The following is an 18,425-nucleotide window of genomic DNA, read 5'->3' as shown; positions in this document are numbered from 1 at the left end:
GTCTTACTAAGAATGTTCTTGTACATGTCTTCTGGAATTTATATGTGACTCTCTTGAGTATATGCCTAAAAATGGAATTTATGGCATATTCACTTTGATCACTTTCAGAGCAAATATTGGAAAAGATATAAATTTACATTCTTCCCATAACACCACACTGTCTCCGTTTTTAATCTCTTCTCTTGTTTGCCTCATCTCATGGAATAGTTCCTACAGAATGAGTATTACGCCTCTTGCTGAAGGAGTTCCTCTCTTTTTCAGAGATTAGAATTTTAACTGCTGTAGCATAGTCATATTCCCATAGGTTGCAAGCACAAGCACTGCTCACACATTGCCCATTACACCCTGCCCTTCACTCTTGCTGTTCTAAATCCTGGTCCTAGCATTTCCTTAGATCTTTTATTGATCTAAATGAATGACACTGGTGCCTTTCTGTATATTAATTTTGATCACCTAGGCACCCCAGTTTCCATAGGACCTATGCCTCCCCATGCCACATGCGCTGCGTTATATCTTGTACACTTTGTTTTCATAATTTTTTTCTGTATTATTTTCTCTCATCTTAGATATTAAATTTTCAAACTATGTCCTATATACTGTCTACATTTTTTGAACCTCTAACTGCATAATTGAATGATACTCCATAGTTACAGAGTTGGTCTATATACTAGCTATTATATAACTGCAGGCATGAAATCATAATTGAGATATCTGACAGGCTTCCCTAATTTTTAATCTTTATAATAATATGTGTTTATCTGAAACCAATATTTCATATTTACTGATTCTCAACATATTGTTCCTTTTTACTTTTGTGTGCTCCATTTTGAATATAAATTCTTTGCTTAGTACCTTAGGAAGAATTCTTTAGAATTTCAGAGACTATTATTTTATGTAATTGTGGTTAGTTATTAACCTAGCTGGTAATTTATCATGGGTTAGAAAATGTTCTATTTATTGTTTTATACATTTTTTCTTTCAGTATCTTTTTTCACATCATGTCAACACACCTTATTATAAAGATTAAGAATTACAGAAAACAATCTCAAATCTCCATTATCGTTTTATGCCTATGGTTATATACTAGCCAGTAGGTAGATCAGCTCCCTAACTATGGAGTATCATTTACTTATCCAGTTATATGGGCAGAAAATATAGTATATGGTGTGTTTTGAAAATTGATTATCAAAGGTGGGAGAAAAATATTAATATGGAAAAGTTATAAAACTAAAAATTTAGAAATCTGTATATTACAATGATATTTGAAGACTGCATCAGAAATTTCATAACTATGTTCATTATAAGGATTATTTTTTGTATAATTACCTAATTCAATATAAACCATTTATCTTCCAACTCTTTTTAGTAGGAAACCTTTCTGCTGGATTTGCAATAAAAGGATTATCACAAAGAGAGGACATTAATGAACGAGAATTCTATCATCTACTGATATTGGAAAGAAATGAAAGCCATGGCATCAAGGATTTTGACCTCAAAGAATTCTTGGAAAATATGCATGAGTTTGGGAGTGTGTGGGGATATGATGTAAGAAATCACAAAGGAGTGCCTTTAATCCATAATGGACAGTTCATTCATAGAACAGATGAATGTAATAAATCTACAACTAATTTTCTTCAAAAGCAGAGTGTGTCTGTACGAGATAATACATACCAATATTGCATGCATGGTGAGCCATTTATAGGCAATTTGTTAAAACTAAGAAATATTGTAAGTGATGCTGGAAATGAGTATATAAAGTGTTTGGAAAATAGAACTGGATTAAGTTTGCAGGCACACCAGATGGAACTGCAGAGATTGCAAACTGAGGAGAAAATTTATAAATGCAATCAAGTTGAGAAGTCTGTCAATCGTGGTTCCTCAGTTTTGCCACTTCAAAAAATTCCTCCTAGTGTCAGAAACATTTGTAATAAACATAGGAAGGTTTTTAAATATCTTTTGTTACCTGCACAATATGGGAGAACACACACTAGAGAAAAATCTTACAAATGTAATAAGTTCAGGAAGGCTTTTAGGAAAAGCTCATACCTCTCAAAACATGAGAGAATTCATTCTGCACAGAGACCTTACAAATGTAATGAGTGTGGCAAAGCTTTTAATAAGTGCTTGAACCTTAGTAGACATCAGAAAATCCATACAAGAGAGAAACCATATAATTGTGATGTGGGTGGCAAAATCTTTCATCAGAATTCAAACCTTGCAAGTCATCAGAGAATGGATACTGGCGAGAAACCTTACAAATGTAATGACTGTAGCAAGGCCTTTGCTAAACACTCAAGGCTTACTCAACATAAAAGAGTCCATACTGGAGAGAAACCTTACAAATGTAATGAATGCAGCAAAGCCTTTGCTAGATGTTCAAGCCTTACTCAGCATAAGAGAATCCATACTGGAGAGAAACCTTACAAATGTAGTGAATGCAGCAAAGCCTTTGCTGAACACTCAAAGCTTACTCAACATAAAAGAATCCATACTGGAGAAAAACCTTACAAATGTAATGAATGCAAGAAAGCCTTTGCTAGACATTCAAGCCTTACTCAACATAAGAGAATCCATACTGGAGAGAAACCTTACAAATGTAATGAATGCAGCAAAGCCTTTGCTAGACACTCAATGCTTGCTCAACATAAAAGAATCCATACTGGAGAAAAACCTTACAAATGTAGTGAATGCAGCAAGTCCTTTGCTAAACGCTCAAGGCTTACTCAACATAAAAGAATCCATAATGGAGAGAAACCTTACAAATGTAGTGAATGCAGCAAAGCCTTTGCTAGACATTCAGGTCTTACTCAACATAAGAGAATCCATACTGAAGAGAAACCTTGCAAATGTAGTAAGTGTGGCAAGGTCTTTAGTCAAAAGTCAAGCCTTGAAAGTCATCAGAGAATTCATACAGGAGAGAAACCTTACAAATGTAATGAGTGTGGCAAATCTTTTACCCATTTTGTGTGCCTTAAAAGACATCAGAAAATCCATACTGGAGAGAAACCTTACAAATGTAATGAGTGTGGAAAATCTTTTAACCGATTTGAAAGCCTTACAATACATCAGAAAATCCATACTGGAGAGAAACCTTACAAATGTAATGAGTGTGGTAAAGCCTTTATGGATGTTTCATACGTTACTCGACATAAAAAAATCCATACTGGAGAGAAACCTTTCAAATGTAATGAGTGTGGCAAAACTTTTATGCAGGGTTCACATCTTACTCGACATAAGAAAATCCATACTGGAGAGAAACCTTACAAATGTAATGAGTGTGGCAAAGTCTGTAATCAAAAGTCAAACCTTGCAATTCATCAGAGAATTCATACTGGAGAGAAACCTTACAAATGTAATGAATGTGGCAAAGTGTTTGCTGAGCGTTCAAGACTTACTCAGCATAAGAGAATCCATACTGGAGAGAAACCTTTCAAATGTACTGAGTGTGGCAAAACTTTTATGCAGAGTTCACATCTTACTCGACATAAGAAAATCCATACTGGACAGAAACTTTACAAATATAATGAACCTGGCTAGGTTTGTGGTCAAAAGCAAAACATTGCAATTCATCAGAGAATTCACACCGGAGAGAAACCTTATAATAGTAGTGGATGCAGCAAAGCCTTTGCTGAGATTTCAGGCATTACTCAGCATAAGAGAATCCATACCGGAGAGAGACCATACAAGTGTATGAATGTGGCAAATCTTTTACCCACTTTTCAAGCCTTATGAAACATCAGAGAATCCATACTGGAGAGAAATCTTACAAATGTAATGAGTGTGGCAGACTTTTACCCAATTTCCAAGTGTGACTAGGTATCAGAAAATACATACTGAAAAGGGACATTACAAACCTACTATGTGTGTCAGTCCTTTTATTCAAAAGCTCAAGCTTTGAGGAATCTCAGAGGATCATAATAGCAAAAAAGCTTACAAATATAATGATTGGCACAAAACTTATGCAAGTGTTCAAGCCTTACTCAACATCAGACACTCCATTGTGGAGAGAAACCATATAATAATAATGTGTGTGTCGAAGCTGGTAACCAGGGCCCACACCTCACTTGATCTCAGAATATACATCTTTGAAAGAAACCACATAAGTGTAATGTATGGTAAGGCATATCCAAAATTTAAGCCTTGTGGAACGTAAGAGAATTCTTACTAGAGAGAAATCTTATAAATGTAATGAGTGTTACCAGCTTTATCAAAAACGTACAACTTTGTGGTCATGAAAGTATTCATATAAGGTGGAAACCATACAAATGTGTCAATGCCTTTAAGCAATGACCTCATAATATGCCAAAGAATTCATACTGGAGGGACATATTATAACACATTTGAAATGTAATGAAGGTAATAAATTGTTTAACCAATTCTCTTAATGGAATAAAATAAAATTCATACTAGAGAGAAGTAAGTCCTTTAGTTTTGAAGATTCAGAAACCTCAGATGTTAAATTCCACAGAGATTAAAAGTTAAAATTCTTTCTAACTCAAGATGATGTGTGTCAACGAAATCTGTGGAAAGGTCTATCTTCAGTTTATAAAATATTTTTGTTCAGTTATTTGAGGTTTCATGAAAAGGCTACATTATTATTGATGACTTACAACCTGAAGTTTGAAACCTGTTGATGTTATACCTTCATTATTTGCTTTTCATTTGTCATCCTATCATGATGGTCTCAGGGAAGGGATTGGTACGATGAAAGGACTTGCTTCATTAGGTGGAGTTTATTCATATCCATGTAACCTGGAAAAACTAGGACACTAATTTTAAAGTACAGTGTGGTATAAATTTGAGAGCACAGGGAGTGGCAGAGAATAGATGTAAAATATTTAAATTATCATGCTGTCTGTGGTCACAGCCCCTTGTGTAGATTTGTTGTTAGGACTATGGGCCTTTGACAATTGTTATAGGAAAGGATCGCTCTACCAGATGATCATGAAAAAGAGTAGGCCAGAACGTTAGAGAATGACATTTTCGTGTGACTAGAATGATGGTTACTGGGGATGGCATATGTGGTACAAAAAATGGAGGGGGAATGATGGTATCCCTCTCTGTTGAGAGGTAATAGGTGTTGTATATCATAGATTAGGGAAATTAGTCTTATTTTTGGAAACTGAAGAGACAGGATTATAGAGGACAGTTTGATCAAAAGAACCAGAGTAGAGTGTGCTTCTGAAAGATGCAATTTGGCCACTGAAATTGTATTTTTATACCCCTTTATTTAGCATATATTATACTTCTCATGTCTAAATAAGTAAAGTGTAAATGTTTTTTGGTAACCCTGAATGAATCATGTGCCTTCCCTTAACCCGAGCATATCCCACCTCATTGGGGTGCTTCATAAGGAACACTAATGATAGATACATCATTATGCTTTCTAGGTTGAATGGCGTCTATAACTCTTTCTTTCCCTGTTGGATTAAAACAGTTTACAGCTTTGGAAATATATATTCATAATTTGCCTATGAGGTGTGCACTCCATCATGTCTCCCAGACTATTTCTGTGACTATAGTGAAAATATCATAGCAGTGCAATTTCAGACTCTCCTGCCCCTAAGACCTGCCTCCCCAGTCATAAATATACACCATATGTTTATACTTTTAATGCCATTTTTTTGTGCTGAAATAAGATCCATGGCTTGCACCATTACATAATAGAAACAAAGAAATACAGCTAGCATATGAAAAATAGGAAATCAAAGAAAATTTCAGAAATAAAGATAAAAATAATACTATTTTTTGTACTTGGAGCACTCGGAGTTAATTTCAAAAGATTAATGTTCATGAATTTCTTAAGAATGAATGTATAATGGGGATTGTTTTTTGATAGATAAACTAGAAATTTCATATACAGGCAAACTTCAGAGATACCATAGCTTCGGTTCCAGATGACTGCAATAAAGGAATATTGCAATAAATGAGTCACAAAGTTTTTGGTTTCCCAGTGTATATAAAAGGTATGTTTACACTTTACAGTAGCCTATTAAATGTGCAATAGCATTGTCAACAAAAAATATCTGGAACATGAGAATGTAGTTAGGGAATCTTTATTGCTCATACAGTTTGCAAACCAGGGAGATGCAGCTTCTGGAATAAACTGGGAGCTCGCTCCAGAGAGGGTATCAGAAGCCAGAGTTTATAAAGGCAAAAACCATAGACCACAGGGATTATTTTCAAAGTCCTCTGATTCATCAGTTCCCCTATAGATACTGGTGTTCTAAGATCAGTTATATCAGCCTTCTGGCCATCTGCCAGGAAGGAATGCTGTTTCAGGTATGAGTTGTAGTTTTTCTGAGAAGAGACTGCGTGACTGCACTTTGCAGGGCCATTTGACTGTTTTTTTTAGGTCCCAGTTAGCCACGGAGAGTTCATTTTGTCTTTCTCTTTTCAGGGTCCTCTTTTTTAAAAATTCTAATTCCATAATTCTCCCTTTTGTTCAAAATCTGCCACAGGCAGCGCTGATGATCAGTTTGGTGTTTGTCCCATTTCGGTGCTGAAGTGGCCTCTGCCTACCTCGGGTCCATCTAGTTCCACAGAGGGACTCGTGGGCTTAGTGGGACTCAGTTATTGAATTGAGTAACTTGGGTCATGCAGGTTAGGGATCCATCCAGGTACCTGTCATAGGTCAATTGAGGTCTCAGAGTGGAAGTTCTTGGAGGTTCTGGTGATGGTTACATTTATGGTTGGAAAATGTTGAGTCATCATGATTCGGGTTGGTGTTTCCCAGAGGCATGTGTGGAAGCAAGCTGGAATTATTTTAAAGAAGAACCAGATGCTTACTTCTAAAACCAATGATAACACAAGGCCCTAGAAATCCAATCTTACAAGTTAACCCAGACTTGAGGGTAATCAACTAAAAAGATCTGGAAAGCATGGAATGGGGAAATAGGAATGAGGTTCTACATGTAATCTCTTACTTATCGTTAGGCAGGGCCACATTTGAGCAGCAAGGCAGACAAGATGAGGGAGAGCCAAATTCAATAAGATGTGCCTATACATTGATGAGATCGTCTTGAAGAGACCTTGAAGTTGGGGAATCAAGTGTATTGGCTCTCGTCATCACGAGACCATCACTGTAGCCTGAATGCTGGTTTTACAACACTGAGTAAAGACAACAATGATTAGTTTAAATATGATTAATACCTGGATTCAAAGGAATAACAGAATTAGGAGATAAAATGTGGATCACAGAAGTGTGCTGATGCCCATAGAAAGACAACTAAATATATCATTTAGACTAGGGGTAGGATCGCTAAGGTCATTTACTTGCTTTTTCATGAGATTTAGCAGAGATGACACATTGGGATACTCCTCAGGTATAAAAACACAGCATTGAGTTTGCATGATTGCACATGTACCAGCCTGTGATGCAGTTATAATATCGAGGGCCATTCTATTTTAGAGGAAGGCTTTACTCGTTAAAGACATTTTAGTATTCAGTAATGATAATTCAGTTTGACTATCATTAAGGGCCTGTTGAGTGAGCTTAGTCAGGGCTTCTATATGTGATATGACATCCTCTAATCCTATAGAAGGAATATAGCACCCCGGTGATCATACCAGTGAAAAATTGCATGAGTCCATCTGGGTTTGAGGAAAGGGAGATTAGTGACAGTTGTTAATTTAGGGTGAGTCCTTCCTTGCATCCAAAAGAAAGCAGCGTGCGATGCCCTAGCCAGCCAGGTGGAAGCCAGCGCCAAAGGTTTGTTCACATCACCACTGAAGTCTTTTTTTGGTCACTCAGTAAATGCTTGGTTGTAGAGACAAGTCTGTCCCAAACCAGTCACCTTGTTTAAGTCTAATGGTATTTTTGCATGACTCAGGATATCCATCCCATGTCTCGAGTGCAGTTAGGTTGACTTTGTCTAGAATGATTTCCTTGTTCCCAGCATAAAGGTGCCAGTATGTCTAAAGTTCCATAGCTAGGAGTCAGCCAAATATATCCATCCAAGATCTGAGTGAAACCTGTCATGGTTCTGTTCATAGTATCTAGTTTCTTTGCTGTAATTGAAAATTGTTGAGATAACTGGGTGGTTTTGGCAAGAGAAAAAAAGTAGTTATGCACTGTATCATTAATAGGATGGGCTATTGGCCAGGTGTCGGGGTCAAAATTAGAAGGTCAGATGTGCTGTGAATGCTTGAACTAGATCTTTCCATCACAATAAATTGTTTCAGAGCTTTCCAGTCTGCCCTGAAGGGGAATAATCTACCAAGGTAACCCAGATGAACTAGAAAGAGGGAGTTGCCCACATATCCAACAGGTAGGTTGATTTTTGTGTGTAGCAAAGGAATGAGCCCACTGTAAAAGGACATTGCTATCTGAGTCCCGTTCAGATGTGGATTGGAAAAACAAACACAGTATCAGAAATATCTTAAATAACATTTGAAAAATGTGACTGGTAATATTAAGTAGTTGTGGAAGTGGAAATACAGGCCTGGTCCAGGGCTTGGGACAGCTGTCTACAACAGATGTCGGCTACTTCTCTTCCTGGAAGTTGTTTTTGTGAGCCAGCTTTCCTGTGGTGTCTGAAGGCAGACTGGCTTTCCAGTCATCTGAAGGAGTTGAGAAGGCCCTTTCTGATAGGGCTCCATGGCTGTCTTCCTCTAATGATGTTTCCAGATACCCAGTCACGGGCTCTAGGCTGTGATCAGTGGGGCCCTTTAAATTGGAGTCTGGGAAAGGTTCTTTAATCTGTTGATGATAGGTTCAGGCATAAGACTTTAGAGTCTTAGAGTAGCTGGTCATACTAGCATAAGACAATAAGGGATCAGCAGAAGCTTGTATACCAACAGACATTGATCTGTTGGTGATCATCCCACGAGGGGTCAGTTCATGTTTTCCAAAGAGGGCACTGCAAGTGGTCAGTGAGACCAAAGGCAATACCTTAGGCTAGGAGAGTCCAGTCTCTAGGTATACAACAAAACCTCAAAGAGAATTAACAGGACTAGAATCCAATATCTACAAAGTTATAATTTTTCTCTCTGCAATTACTTTCATTTTTTTTACAAAGATAAATACAGTAAAACTAATTCACTTATATTAAAAATTTGGTCTGGTTTTTATGTAAGTGAAAATAATACTGAGAGTTTCTGAATTATGGAGGAATCAGGTAGGGAGAAAAAGTAAATGTTTCATCCTTATTCATGAAGGTACATCTTACCAAATCATTACAGCTCAAGAGAAAAGATTTTTTTAAATCTTGAAAAGCAAAACTTTGGTTCATGTGGTCCTGTGTAATTAATATTCTTTCTTGATCTTTTGTAGTGAGCTTTTTTTTTTTTTTTAAGCCATTCGTTTCTTAGCATTCTATAATTTTGTACCCAGTTCAGGTTTATGATCTGAAAGTTCTTCAGGAACCTCTATCTAGAATGTTTCCTGAATCTTTCTGAAGATAAAAGATGTTTGCAAAAGCATCAGAGTAAAACAGCTATCTGTATATAACAAAAGACTTCTTATAATGATTTGATTATTTCTGTGACATGTAAAATTTTAAGATAAGTAGAATTGCAAGTGATAACATTATACCAAGAGGTATTGAAAATTTTAAAACTTTATATGATTTTAAAAATATTTACATTAATAACATATATGTATGTAAAGATCCTATAAAGGGGGCTTAGCAGCACCTGTTTAACAATGCTTCCAATGCGGTTTAACATACCAAATAAGCCTGATTAGCTTAATATTTCCCTTTTTATGAGGAGAGAACAAGTTCTTTGAGGAGTTCTAGAGGCTGGCTGGAAATTCTCAAAGTTGCTTTCAGGTCAAAAGAGAGACTTAATTTTGAATTTGAATTTGGGGAAGTTTGTCAAAAACATCAGTGTTTTAGAAAACTTGGTCAAATAGGATCATAGGTCACTGTGAAACAAGGCCTACTTATCCATTTAACCATGGTGACAATTAAAGACTTTCAGGAAAATACAGAAATTTTAAAAGCTGTGAGGAAAAATCTTTGCTATTATAGGTAAAGACCTGATCAAAACAACACAGGAAATTAATTTTGATAAAACGTAAAATCTGCCTCTTTTCCTTTTGCAGGGAAAGCTTCACCCTGAGCTAAGATCTGTGCCAATCTTCCTCTATTTTATATAGGATGCTGCCACAGCATAGCTTGATGAGCAGTGCTAGGTCCATGCCTGGGATCCAAACCTGTGAACCCTGGGCCACTGCAGCAGGGCATGTGAACTTAACCACTAGGCCACTGAGTTGGCCTCACATGATTGTATTTTAAATGAAGTTTCACTTTATTAAATTTCACATTTCCCCTTTTGATCAAGATCTTTCACCAAAAGCATGGACAATCAAGAGTCTGGTTGTCTGGACATAGTGGTTTTGTTCACTGAGGCCAGGAAGGACCATTCCTGGTTATCATGTACCATGTTGGAGGGGAAGTGCAGAGTAATTAGAAACCATTTAGGCCACACCTGAGTAACAAGAAAGGTCAAGAGAGAGAACTCCCAGGTACCTCTTATTCAGTCTATAGTTGTCTGTGGTTGTGAAAATCAAAAACCATTTAAAATTGTTGAGCTAACATCACCTTAGGTACATCATTTTTACAAAGGATTGACAGGCAGTAAGTTCAGAGTTTCACAACAAGTATGCAAGGCAGAATTAAGACTACAAGTTCAGTTTGTATGATAGTTTTAAAGCAGGAGCCCAGACTTGATGGGAGCAAGCGGTATAAATCAAAAGACAGGGTTATTGGGTGAAATTTGTTGCAGCCGATGTGCTTGCTCTCTACTTCTCCAGAGCTGTTTATCCATGTGCAACAGGATGGGTTTGTTCCCACACAGACCGTTCCCCACTCAGCAAGCAGGTGATCAAGAGCTATATGGTTATCTAAATTACCCTGGCCAGTGACTTAAGTGACTGTTTTGGGGTCACAACTACTTTAGGTGTGGAATCGGCCAACTCTTCTAGTGTTACAGAGAGCTTCCTGATTGTTCCCTGGCACTCACTCCAATCCGTGGGAAGAAAGCTTTTCCCACAAAGGCAAACTCAGAATCGTGCACACCTCCTGGAAGTTCTCATTTCACGCAATTATATGAACTTAGTGCAATTGCTTAATGAGAGGCTTCTGATGGTTATGCAGGGAGAACAGGGTGGTGAATATGGCAAGGGCACACTGTCCTTGTACTCTCCAGTTGTCAAGCAATTAGATGCCCAAGGATAAAGTCTATTGTGGGAGTCTCCACATATGAAAGTGTAACCAGGGGGTATACATAAGGCTTCAGCATAAGTAACAGTATCTACAGAATCATTCACCAGCAGAGAGGCATTACCACCATGTAACCAAGGCTCAGACATTGTGTTGTTACATATGAGAGGGTGCCAAACTATATGGGTATACCAACAATGTATAAATGATCTGATTTACATTGGCCATCCTACGAACTCATAATACAAATATTCATAAAATCTTGTCCTTCCCTCCCAACTTTAGGTTAATTTAAAGCAAGAAACGAAATTAGGTGGGATTGGTACCCTGACTTTAGAAAATGGGCATGCAGAACAATTTAAACATATAATACCATCTGTAATTCCAGTGAAATTTCTTAGAGCGTGAACTAAAGGGTCCTTATTGTCCTGAAGGGACCAAGGTTTCTGACGGCAAATCCAGTTATCAGAGAGGTTTCCTCATTTTGCAGGGGTTTGAGAATATGGACAGGAGTGTTATCCTTTCATGGAAGGGAGGGAGGAAACAAAGTGAGAGATAGCAGTGAAAGAAAAGCACACAGGCCTGGGCCAGACACCTTGGGAACGCTGTCTGACTCAGATGTCAGCTGCCTCTCTTCCTAGTCAATTTGACTTGGAGGTCCCCAGCGTTTGTACGGGACAAGATGTCAGGTGGAGCCTTCTTTACCTGTGAGATGTGTATCCAAGACATGAGTCTCTAAAGTTGCACTGCTATCTGGGTACTGAGACGGCCTAGTATAGTCCCTTCCAAGGATATTTCAAGGGCAGTAAAAACGGGAAACGTTAGTTTGGAATATCATAGCCAGACATTTAAGGAAACTAGAGTTTAGGATCCAGTCTAGCTTACAGGTATATAACAAAACATTAAAGATGATTAATAGTACTAGAATTTAATGTTAACAAAGGTGAAAACATAATCTCTCTCGCTACAATTATCCCCATTTTTACTAAAGACAGTCATAGTAAAACTAATTTGTTCCTAGTAAACTTGGCCAGATTATTGACATAAGTGCAGCAAGAATAGTGATTCATCATATAAGCCCTTTTTTAAGATTGCTTTGCTAAAACCTCGTAAGCAAGGTACCAGGCTGATTTTTCCAAGCAGTTCCTTAAAACTGGTCATTTCTGAGTCTCTGTACATCTTTCTTGAATATGATGTTCTAGTCAAAGCCTTGCTAATGTAGTCAATGTTTCCAATTGTGTCTTCCTATGAGGAGAGCAGACCTTGACTGATGCAAATACATATATTGTCATGAAAAGAAAACTTAAGGGTTTTCAAGTTCTGGAAGGATTAGGTGGAGAGAAAAAGATAAATGTTTCAACCCTTGTTGCAAAGATACTCTTTATCAAATTCCCATTACAGACAGCTTTAAGGAGAGAAGAAAAGGGGTCCTTTACATCTAGAAAAGAAAACATCAAAGTAATCAGTCCTCTACTTGAGTTCCGAAATTTCCACCCAGTTCAATGTTAGGATATTAAAGTTATTAAAACCTGTATTCCAGTATTGTTGTCAAAATCTTTTTCATAAGTCTTTTTGAAAATGAAACATATTTGTACAAGCATCAGAGTAGAAAAAGGACTGTCTGTAACTGATGAAAGGCTTTTAAAAAGGCAATGCGTGAATGTAATTGACTAGGAAATGTGGGTATTTTTGTGACACACATTTTAGATAGTAACTAGAATTACAGGTAATAACATTAGGACATACTAGATGCTGAGGAATTTTGTACAATTTCTAGAGTACTTTTTAGTAACAATCTCCCATATAACTTAAAAAGGTTTATTATTGCTTATTCAGCCATGCTTCTCATGTAATTTAATACACCAAATAAGGCTAATTAGTGTAATAGCTCTCTTTTTCTAAGAAAAAGGAACAAATCTTTTGAGCTCTCTCAGATGCCCTCTGGAAAATCCCAAAGTTACATCCAGTTGAAGACTTCATTTAGAATTTGAATATTGGGGGAATCTTATTAAAAATATCAAATGGTTTGGACACTTGACCCAATAGGATCACACATCATTATGAAATAATAGTTAAGTGTCTATTTGACCAAAGTAAAAATAAGAGGTTTCAAAGACAAATACAAAAAATTACATGGTTGTGAGCAAAACTTAAATCCTTTAATACTAAGACTCAGTTCTCTTAAGTAATTAAAGACCTGACAGAAACAGCACAGGAAATTATTTTGATAAAACACAAAATTTCTTTACTTCACATATTACTTACAGGTAAAGCAGGTTTCACAATTTAAAAAAACAGACCAATAGCCTAAGGAAAGCTTGTCTTTTCAACAGAAAAGAAAGCCAATTTTTAATTTTGCATCAGCTTACTTAGGTATTAAAACTCCTTTTAATAAATTTATTTTAATGTTAGCCAGCTTTACCACATCTTAAAATTCCTTTCCCAGGGCTGGCCCCATGGGTAGTGGTTAAGTTGGTTGATCTCCGCTTTGGCAGCCTGGGTTCACGGGTTCAGATCCTAGGCACAGACCTACACCACTTGTCAGCCATGCTGTGGCAGCGACCTACATACATAATAGAGGACGATAGCACAGATTTCAGCTCCTCAAGCACAAAGAGGAAGACTGGCAACAGATGTTAGGTTAGGGTCAATCATCCTCACCAAAAAAAATTCCTTTCCCAAGATTCCTTCCAACAAACCACCTACACTTTTGTTCATTTAGATTTTGTCCTATGTTTTCCTCTTTCCCATTCTGAAAATTCTTTAGGACAAAATTACTTTCTTTTCCCTCAACAAAATGCATTTCCAATCCTTATACCTTCTTTTATCAAAATACCCTACTTCCCTTGCGCCCAGAGATGTTTCTCTGATTATTTCATATATTGCTTAGAATTCTTAACCCTTAGAATCCTTAATTTGTAGTGAAAACCTAAGAAGTAAGCAGTTATGAACTATATTGGGGTTTTGCGGCTTGGCCAAATTATAAATAGCTTTATAAATTTCTAGAAACGTATGCCTTTCCTCATTGTAAATTTCTCAGCATAGTATAAAACATGTTCATTAATAGACTCAAATAGCTTTAGTTTCTCTGCAATAGGAAGACAAAAGTAGATAAACCTATGGTCAGTAATTAATGTTCATCTTTGGAAATGATTTAGATATTCAATGACCATACATAATTTAGTTTACCTTAGTATAAACTTTGATCTCATTTTCACTTATTTAACTTAACTTGCTTTTAAAAATCATGCTTTGATTTGATATTAAATAGGCAACCAGCATCTTAAGTTCCTTTTTTGCTGATAGAGACAACATGAGCTTAGTAAACCCACATGGAATGAAAGTTGCATTGTCTGCATTATATTCAACACTGGTAACTCCAAAGGCATGCCTGTTTCAATTAAGCCAACAACCTTAAGCTAACTTTTATGTACTAAAAATCCTAGATCATATAAACTTAAAACGTGGGTTAATTTCCATTGTATTTCTGAGGTTTAGGAATAATTAATTTATAAGCAGTTAATTTCAAGCCAATTAAATAGAGGTCTCTCACAAATCAATCTTACCATCCAGAGATAGAAAAATATCATATATATACACATACATATACAACATATACATAGACATAGAGATCTTACAGCATTTGTTTTAAAAATTTCAGCCATGTCTCAGATACAAACAGCCAAGGAATAGTTGGACCCAAACTGCCTTTCTGGAAGATGAACAAAGTTAAGGTTACTTGCTCAGATGGACAAAGTTTCAACACTAGAGGTGGTGAAGAAGCAAGATGGCACCAGAGGTGGGTCCTGAGCATAAGACAAAAAAAAACAGGAGAAGGGAAAGATTGCCTTTAGAAGCCATTTTGTCTTCCCTCAGCTTTTTAGTGGTTTTTGGTAATTTAAATATGGTGCCTTGTAGCGAGGCAGTTTTAGAATTTTGTGCACATTTGGAGGCCTTAAGGTCCCAATTAAAATAAACATACCATTCACTTTGCTTCATTTTAGAGCTGTGATCTTCCAATTTGGTTTTAAGGAAAATAAGTTTAGGCAGATCTAAAGTTCCCTTTGATGACCACTGTAATTTCAGACTACTCTTGGTCAGTTTGGCCTACTTAGTTAAAAGTGCACAAGTAGGGGGCCTGACGTGCTCAAAAGCCAGGGTCCCTGAAGGAGGGTTTCCCTCAGAACGTTTAGATGACTGGGATCCCATTTCTGAAATCTCCTCTGAAAACCCCAGAAAGTTACTAGAATCCTAGCCCTTGATCCTTGAAGGAATCTGAAAAGAAAAATGTAGCTGGATTCCCAGCCCTGATTCCAAAAGGAATGTGAAGACCAAATAAAACTCCTGATTTCCAGCAAGGCTGAGCCCCAAAAGGAACTGAGTTACCTTCAGAAAACAACTGAGGACCAACCAAGGATAACTTTCGGAACCCAAGGACAGAGCTTTCAACCTGGAGGACAAAGTACCTTTCTGGAGAGGACAAAGCCTCTCCTGACCCCAAATAAAGTTAGAAAGTTCAGAGCCCAGAGGGAGCAGAGCTCAAACAAGAGAAGACTCACCAAACAGAAAGTAGGCAGTGACTCATGGAAGCAGTGAGCACGAGGGGCTTGAGCTGGGTACCCCGCTAGATTCCAGAGGCTGCCAACTCTTGGGGGTTGCCTCCCTCTGATCCCACTTCAGATACCTTATATACGAACCTTAAAAATGAAACAGCCAGTTACTTTACCAGCAAAATAAGTTTGTTCAGGAGTCACCAAAGAATTGCAATTGAGAAAGTGCAGGCTGTGGCGATCCACAGGTAAATTCAACAAATGAGAGAGGAATATTATTTTATAGAGAAAAAGGAGGAAATAAAAAAAGAAGGGAGTAGAGTTGAAAGTCCCTTGGAGCAAAGCAAGAGATGAGGGCTGTCATGGTTTCTCAAGGGCCCAGTTGCTGGGGTAGTCAATTTTCTTTGGGTTACAATGTATATTTCTTCCTGTAATTAATGATTCTTTCCTGTTTATGACGTCTGTTGTGGTCTGTAATTGACTATCTTTCCTTTTACTGACTTTAGTTGGTACTGCAAGAGAGCTTCCCCTTCTGGCCTCCTGATTCCATCTGAAATGCAGCTTCCCTTTTTAAATTATCACAATATTAATAAAAATATAAGTAGAGGGGGGCTGGCCCAGTGGCAAAGTGGTTAAGTTCGAATGCTCTGCTTTGGCGGCCCAGGGTTTCTGGTTTCACATCCCAGGCATGGACCTACACACCTCTTATCAAGCCAGGCTGTGGTGGTGTCCCACATACAAGAGAGGAAAATTGGCATAGATGTTAGCTCAGGGACAATCTTCCTCACCAAAAAGAAAAACATACATATATATTTTTTACATATATATATGTATATATTAAGGGGGATTTAGACTAAAATGCAGTCTCACATTTTTCACCCCCACCTCTTACCAGAAATAATTCCCAGCCAGGAAAAGGAGAGCCACTGAGCTGGCGACTAGACCTTGGTTTACTCAGACAGCATCTTATGGGCTCAGCTTCTCTTGGGGAGCATGGGAGCCTCCAGTCAATCAGTTTCCTGTCTGGGCCCAAGAGAAATCACTTCAGTTGGTCAGGAAAATTACCAAGCACATGTTATATGTAAACACAAGAGGAGAATATTTAATTAAAAATGTGGGTTAGGGGCCCCCATGTAAGGCAAGGTGGCTGAAGAAAAGCTAGATGGGGAGTTCAGATATCAGCACCTCTTGACCCCAAATGGTGCACAGTCCTGGCTCCTTGGAGATCCGCTGCTTGCAAGTCATCTGCATGGAGTGACCAGAGCTCAGGGAAGTGAGCTCAGCACAGGGAGTCTGCAGAGAGAGACGGACAGGGGAAGGGACGCTTCTGTTTTCTTCCCCAAGAGAAATTTATCTTCCAAAGTTTCAATCCATTTCAGTCCAAGTATTTAAGTACTTAAAACAAATAAAACCTCAGTAAAATAATAGAGGAAAAAAATCCTTAAAAGTTTGAGAAACTGGTGTTAGTTCTGGGGCAAATGGAAGAGTGCTGTTTATTGAAAATAACCTTTGAGTAATTTCTGGAACATGTACAGATGTGATCCGGTTGATCCAAAATCCAGCCAGCACCACCCTCAGAATTTCCACAGGGAACAGAAAAGGAGCTATTAACTCGCATATTTCAAATTAAAAATTATTAATGATGTAAATAATGCTATTGCAAAAGTGGAAAGCTAGTAATACTTTTGGATTTATTGTTCACTAAAGGGATACACATCCTTATCACGTGTCTCTGGAAATATCTCAAAATTGATATTTCATTAGTTAAAAGCAAAGCCAAATACCTCCCAAAGAGTCCCCCTTTTACAAGCCTAATTATCTGCACATGGATAAAACATTCAGAACAAAAAAGAGGTTAAAATACCTGATCTATCTAATTTAATTTTCAAGTTAAAAATGTTTCAAATAACTGAGAAGAAAAATTTACAAAATTAAAATTTCAATTACATTTAGTAATTAATGACTTTAGGAAATCCAGGATGCTATCCAGTAGCTCTCAAATGTATTTGGATTATTAATTCCTCTGTAGAGGTGTGGATTAGTATAACAATTTAAATTTAAACAAAGAAAAATGAATTTCTATCCATACAAGAACAAAATTTTGTTCTTTTAAAGCAACGTGTCAGCCTTGCATCCCCATAGCCCAGGGCCTGGCCCCACAAAATCCCTGGAACCCAGCCCAGGGTTGCATCTGCCTCCCACGTGCAAGGGGACCAGGAAGAGAAATTCCGTTCTGGTGTAGTTAGTATAAAATTGCACATTCCGCGCAGGCACAGTTGTGCATTTTATGTCACATTCTCGTTTCTGTCACCCACACAGACAACTCTGACTTTTGCTTAAAGAAGCAGCTGTAATTGTCCGGGGTCTCAGACCTTCCGGATCCCACCGCCTCCCACAACCCCCTGCCCCCCCCCGCCCCCGACAGGTCCCAGCGCTTCAGAGCCGCGCTCACACGACAGGCGTCTCTCTCCGCTGTCAAAAAGCTTGCACGTAATTCATCTTCAATTTGTTACAAGGAAATATCGCCGCTCCCAGGGTAACTGGCCCACATATGTCTAATTCTGTAGCCAGCCTGGCTTCCAGGGACACCGGACAGATTCAAAGGAACTCAAAAGGAGAAAGTGGTTGGGCGGCAGGACAAACACCCACAGAAACCCGAGGGGCGGACAAAAAGGCCAGACACCCGGCCCCGCCCCTAAGCCGCCGG

General features: G+C 37.9%; 1 long non-coding RNA gene and 1 pseudogene across 2 annotated transcripts; one reads left to right on the top strand and one right to left on the bottom strand.

Annotated features, from left to right (window-relative positions):
* Positions 1–18,425, top strand: part of LOC106822636 (zinc finger protein 665-like) — a 39,191-nt pseudogene that overhangs the window by 9,815 nt on the left and 10,951 nt on the right.
* Positions 13,308–18,394, bottom strand: LOC123281159 (uncharacterized). Of its 2 annotated transcripts, XR_011498719.1 has the most exons (5): positions 18,171–18,394; positions 16,904–17,011; positions 16,611–16,741; positions 15,728–15,865; positions 13,308–14,974 (listed from the first exon to the last, which is right to left on the bottom strand). It is a non-coding gene; the product is annotated as an uncharacterized lncRNA (long non-coding RNA). The 2 variants fall into 2 exon arrangements; XR_011498718.1 differs by lacking the exon at positions 16,611–16,741 and having other exon boundaries at positions 18,171–18,375.

Source organism: Equus asinus, chromosome 26, assembly GCF_041296235.1.
Source record: "Equus asinus isolate D_3611 breed Donkey chromosome 26, EquAss-T2T_v2, whole genome shotgun sequence".
Lineage (NCBI taxonomy): Eukaryota > Metazoa > Chordata > Mammalia > Perissodactyla > Equidae > Equus > Equus asinus.
Note: the sequence above shows the minus strand (reverse complement) of the source record. Positions and strands in the feature narration are given on the sequence as shown.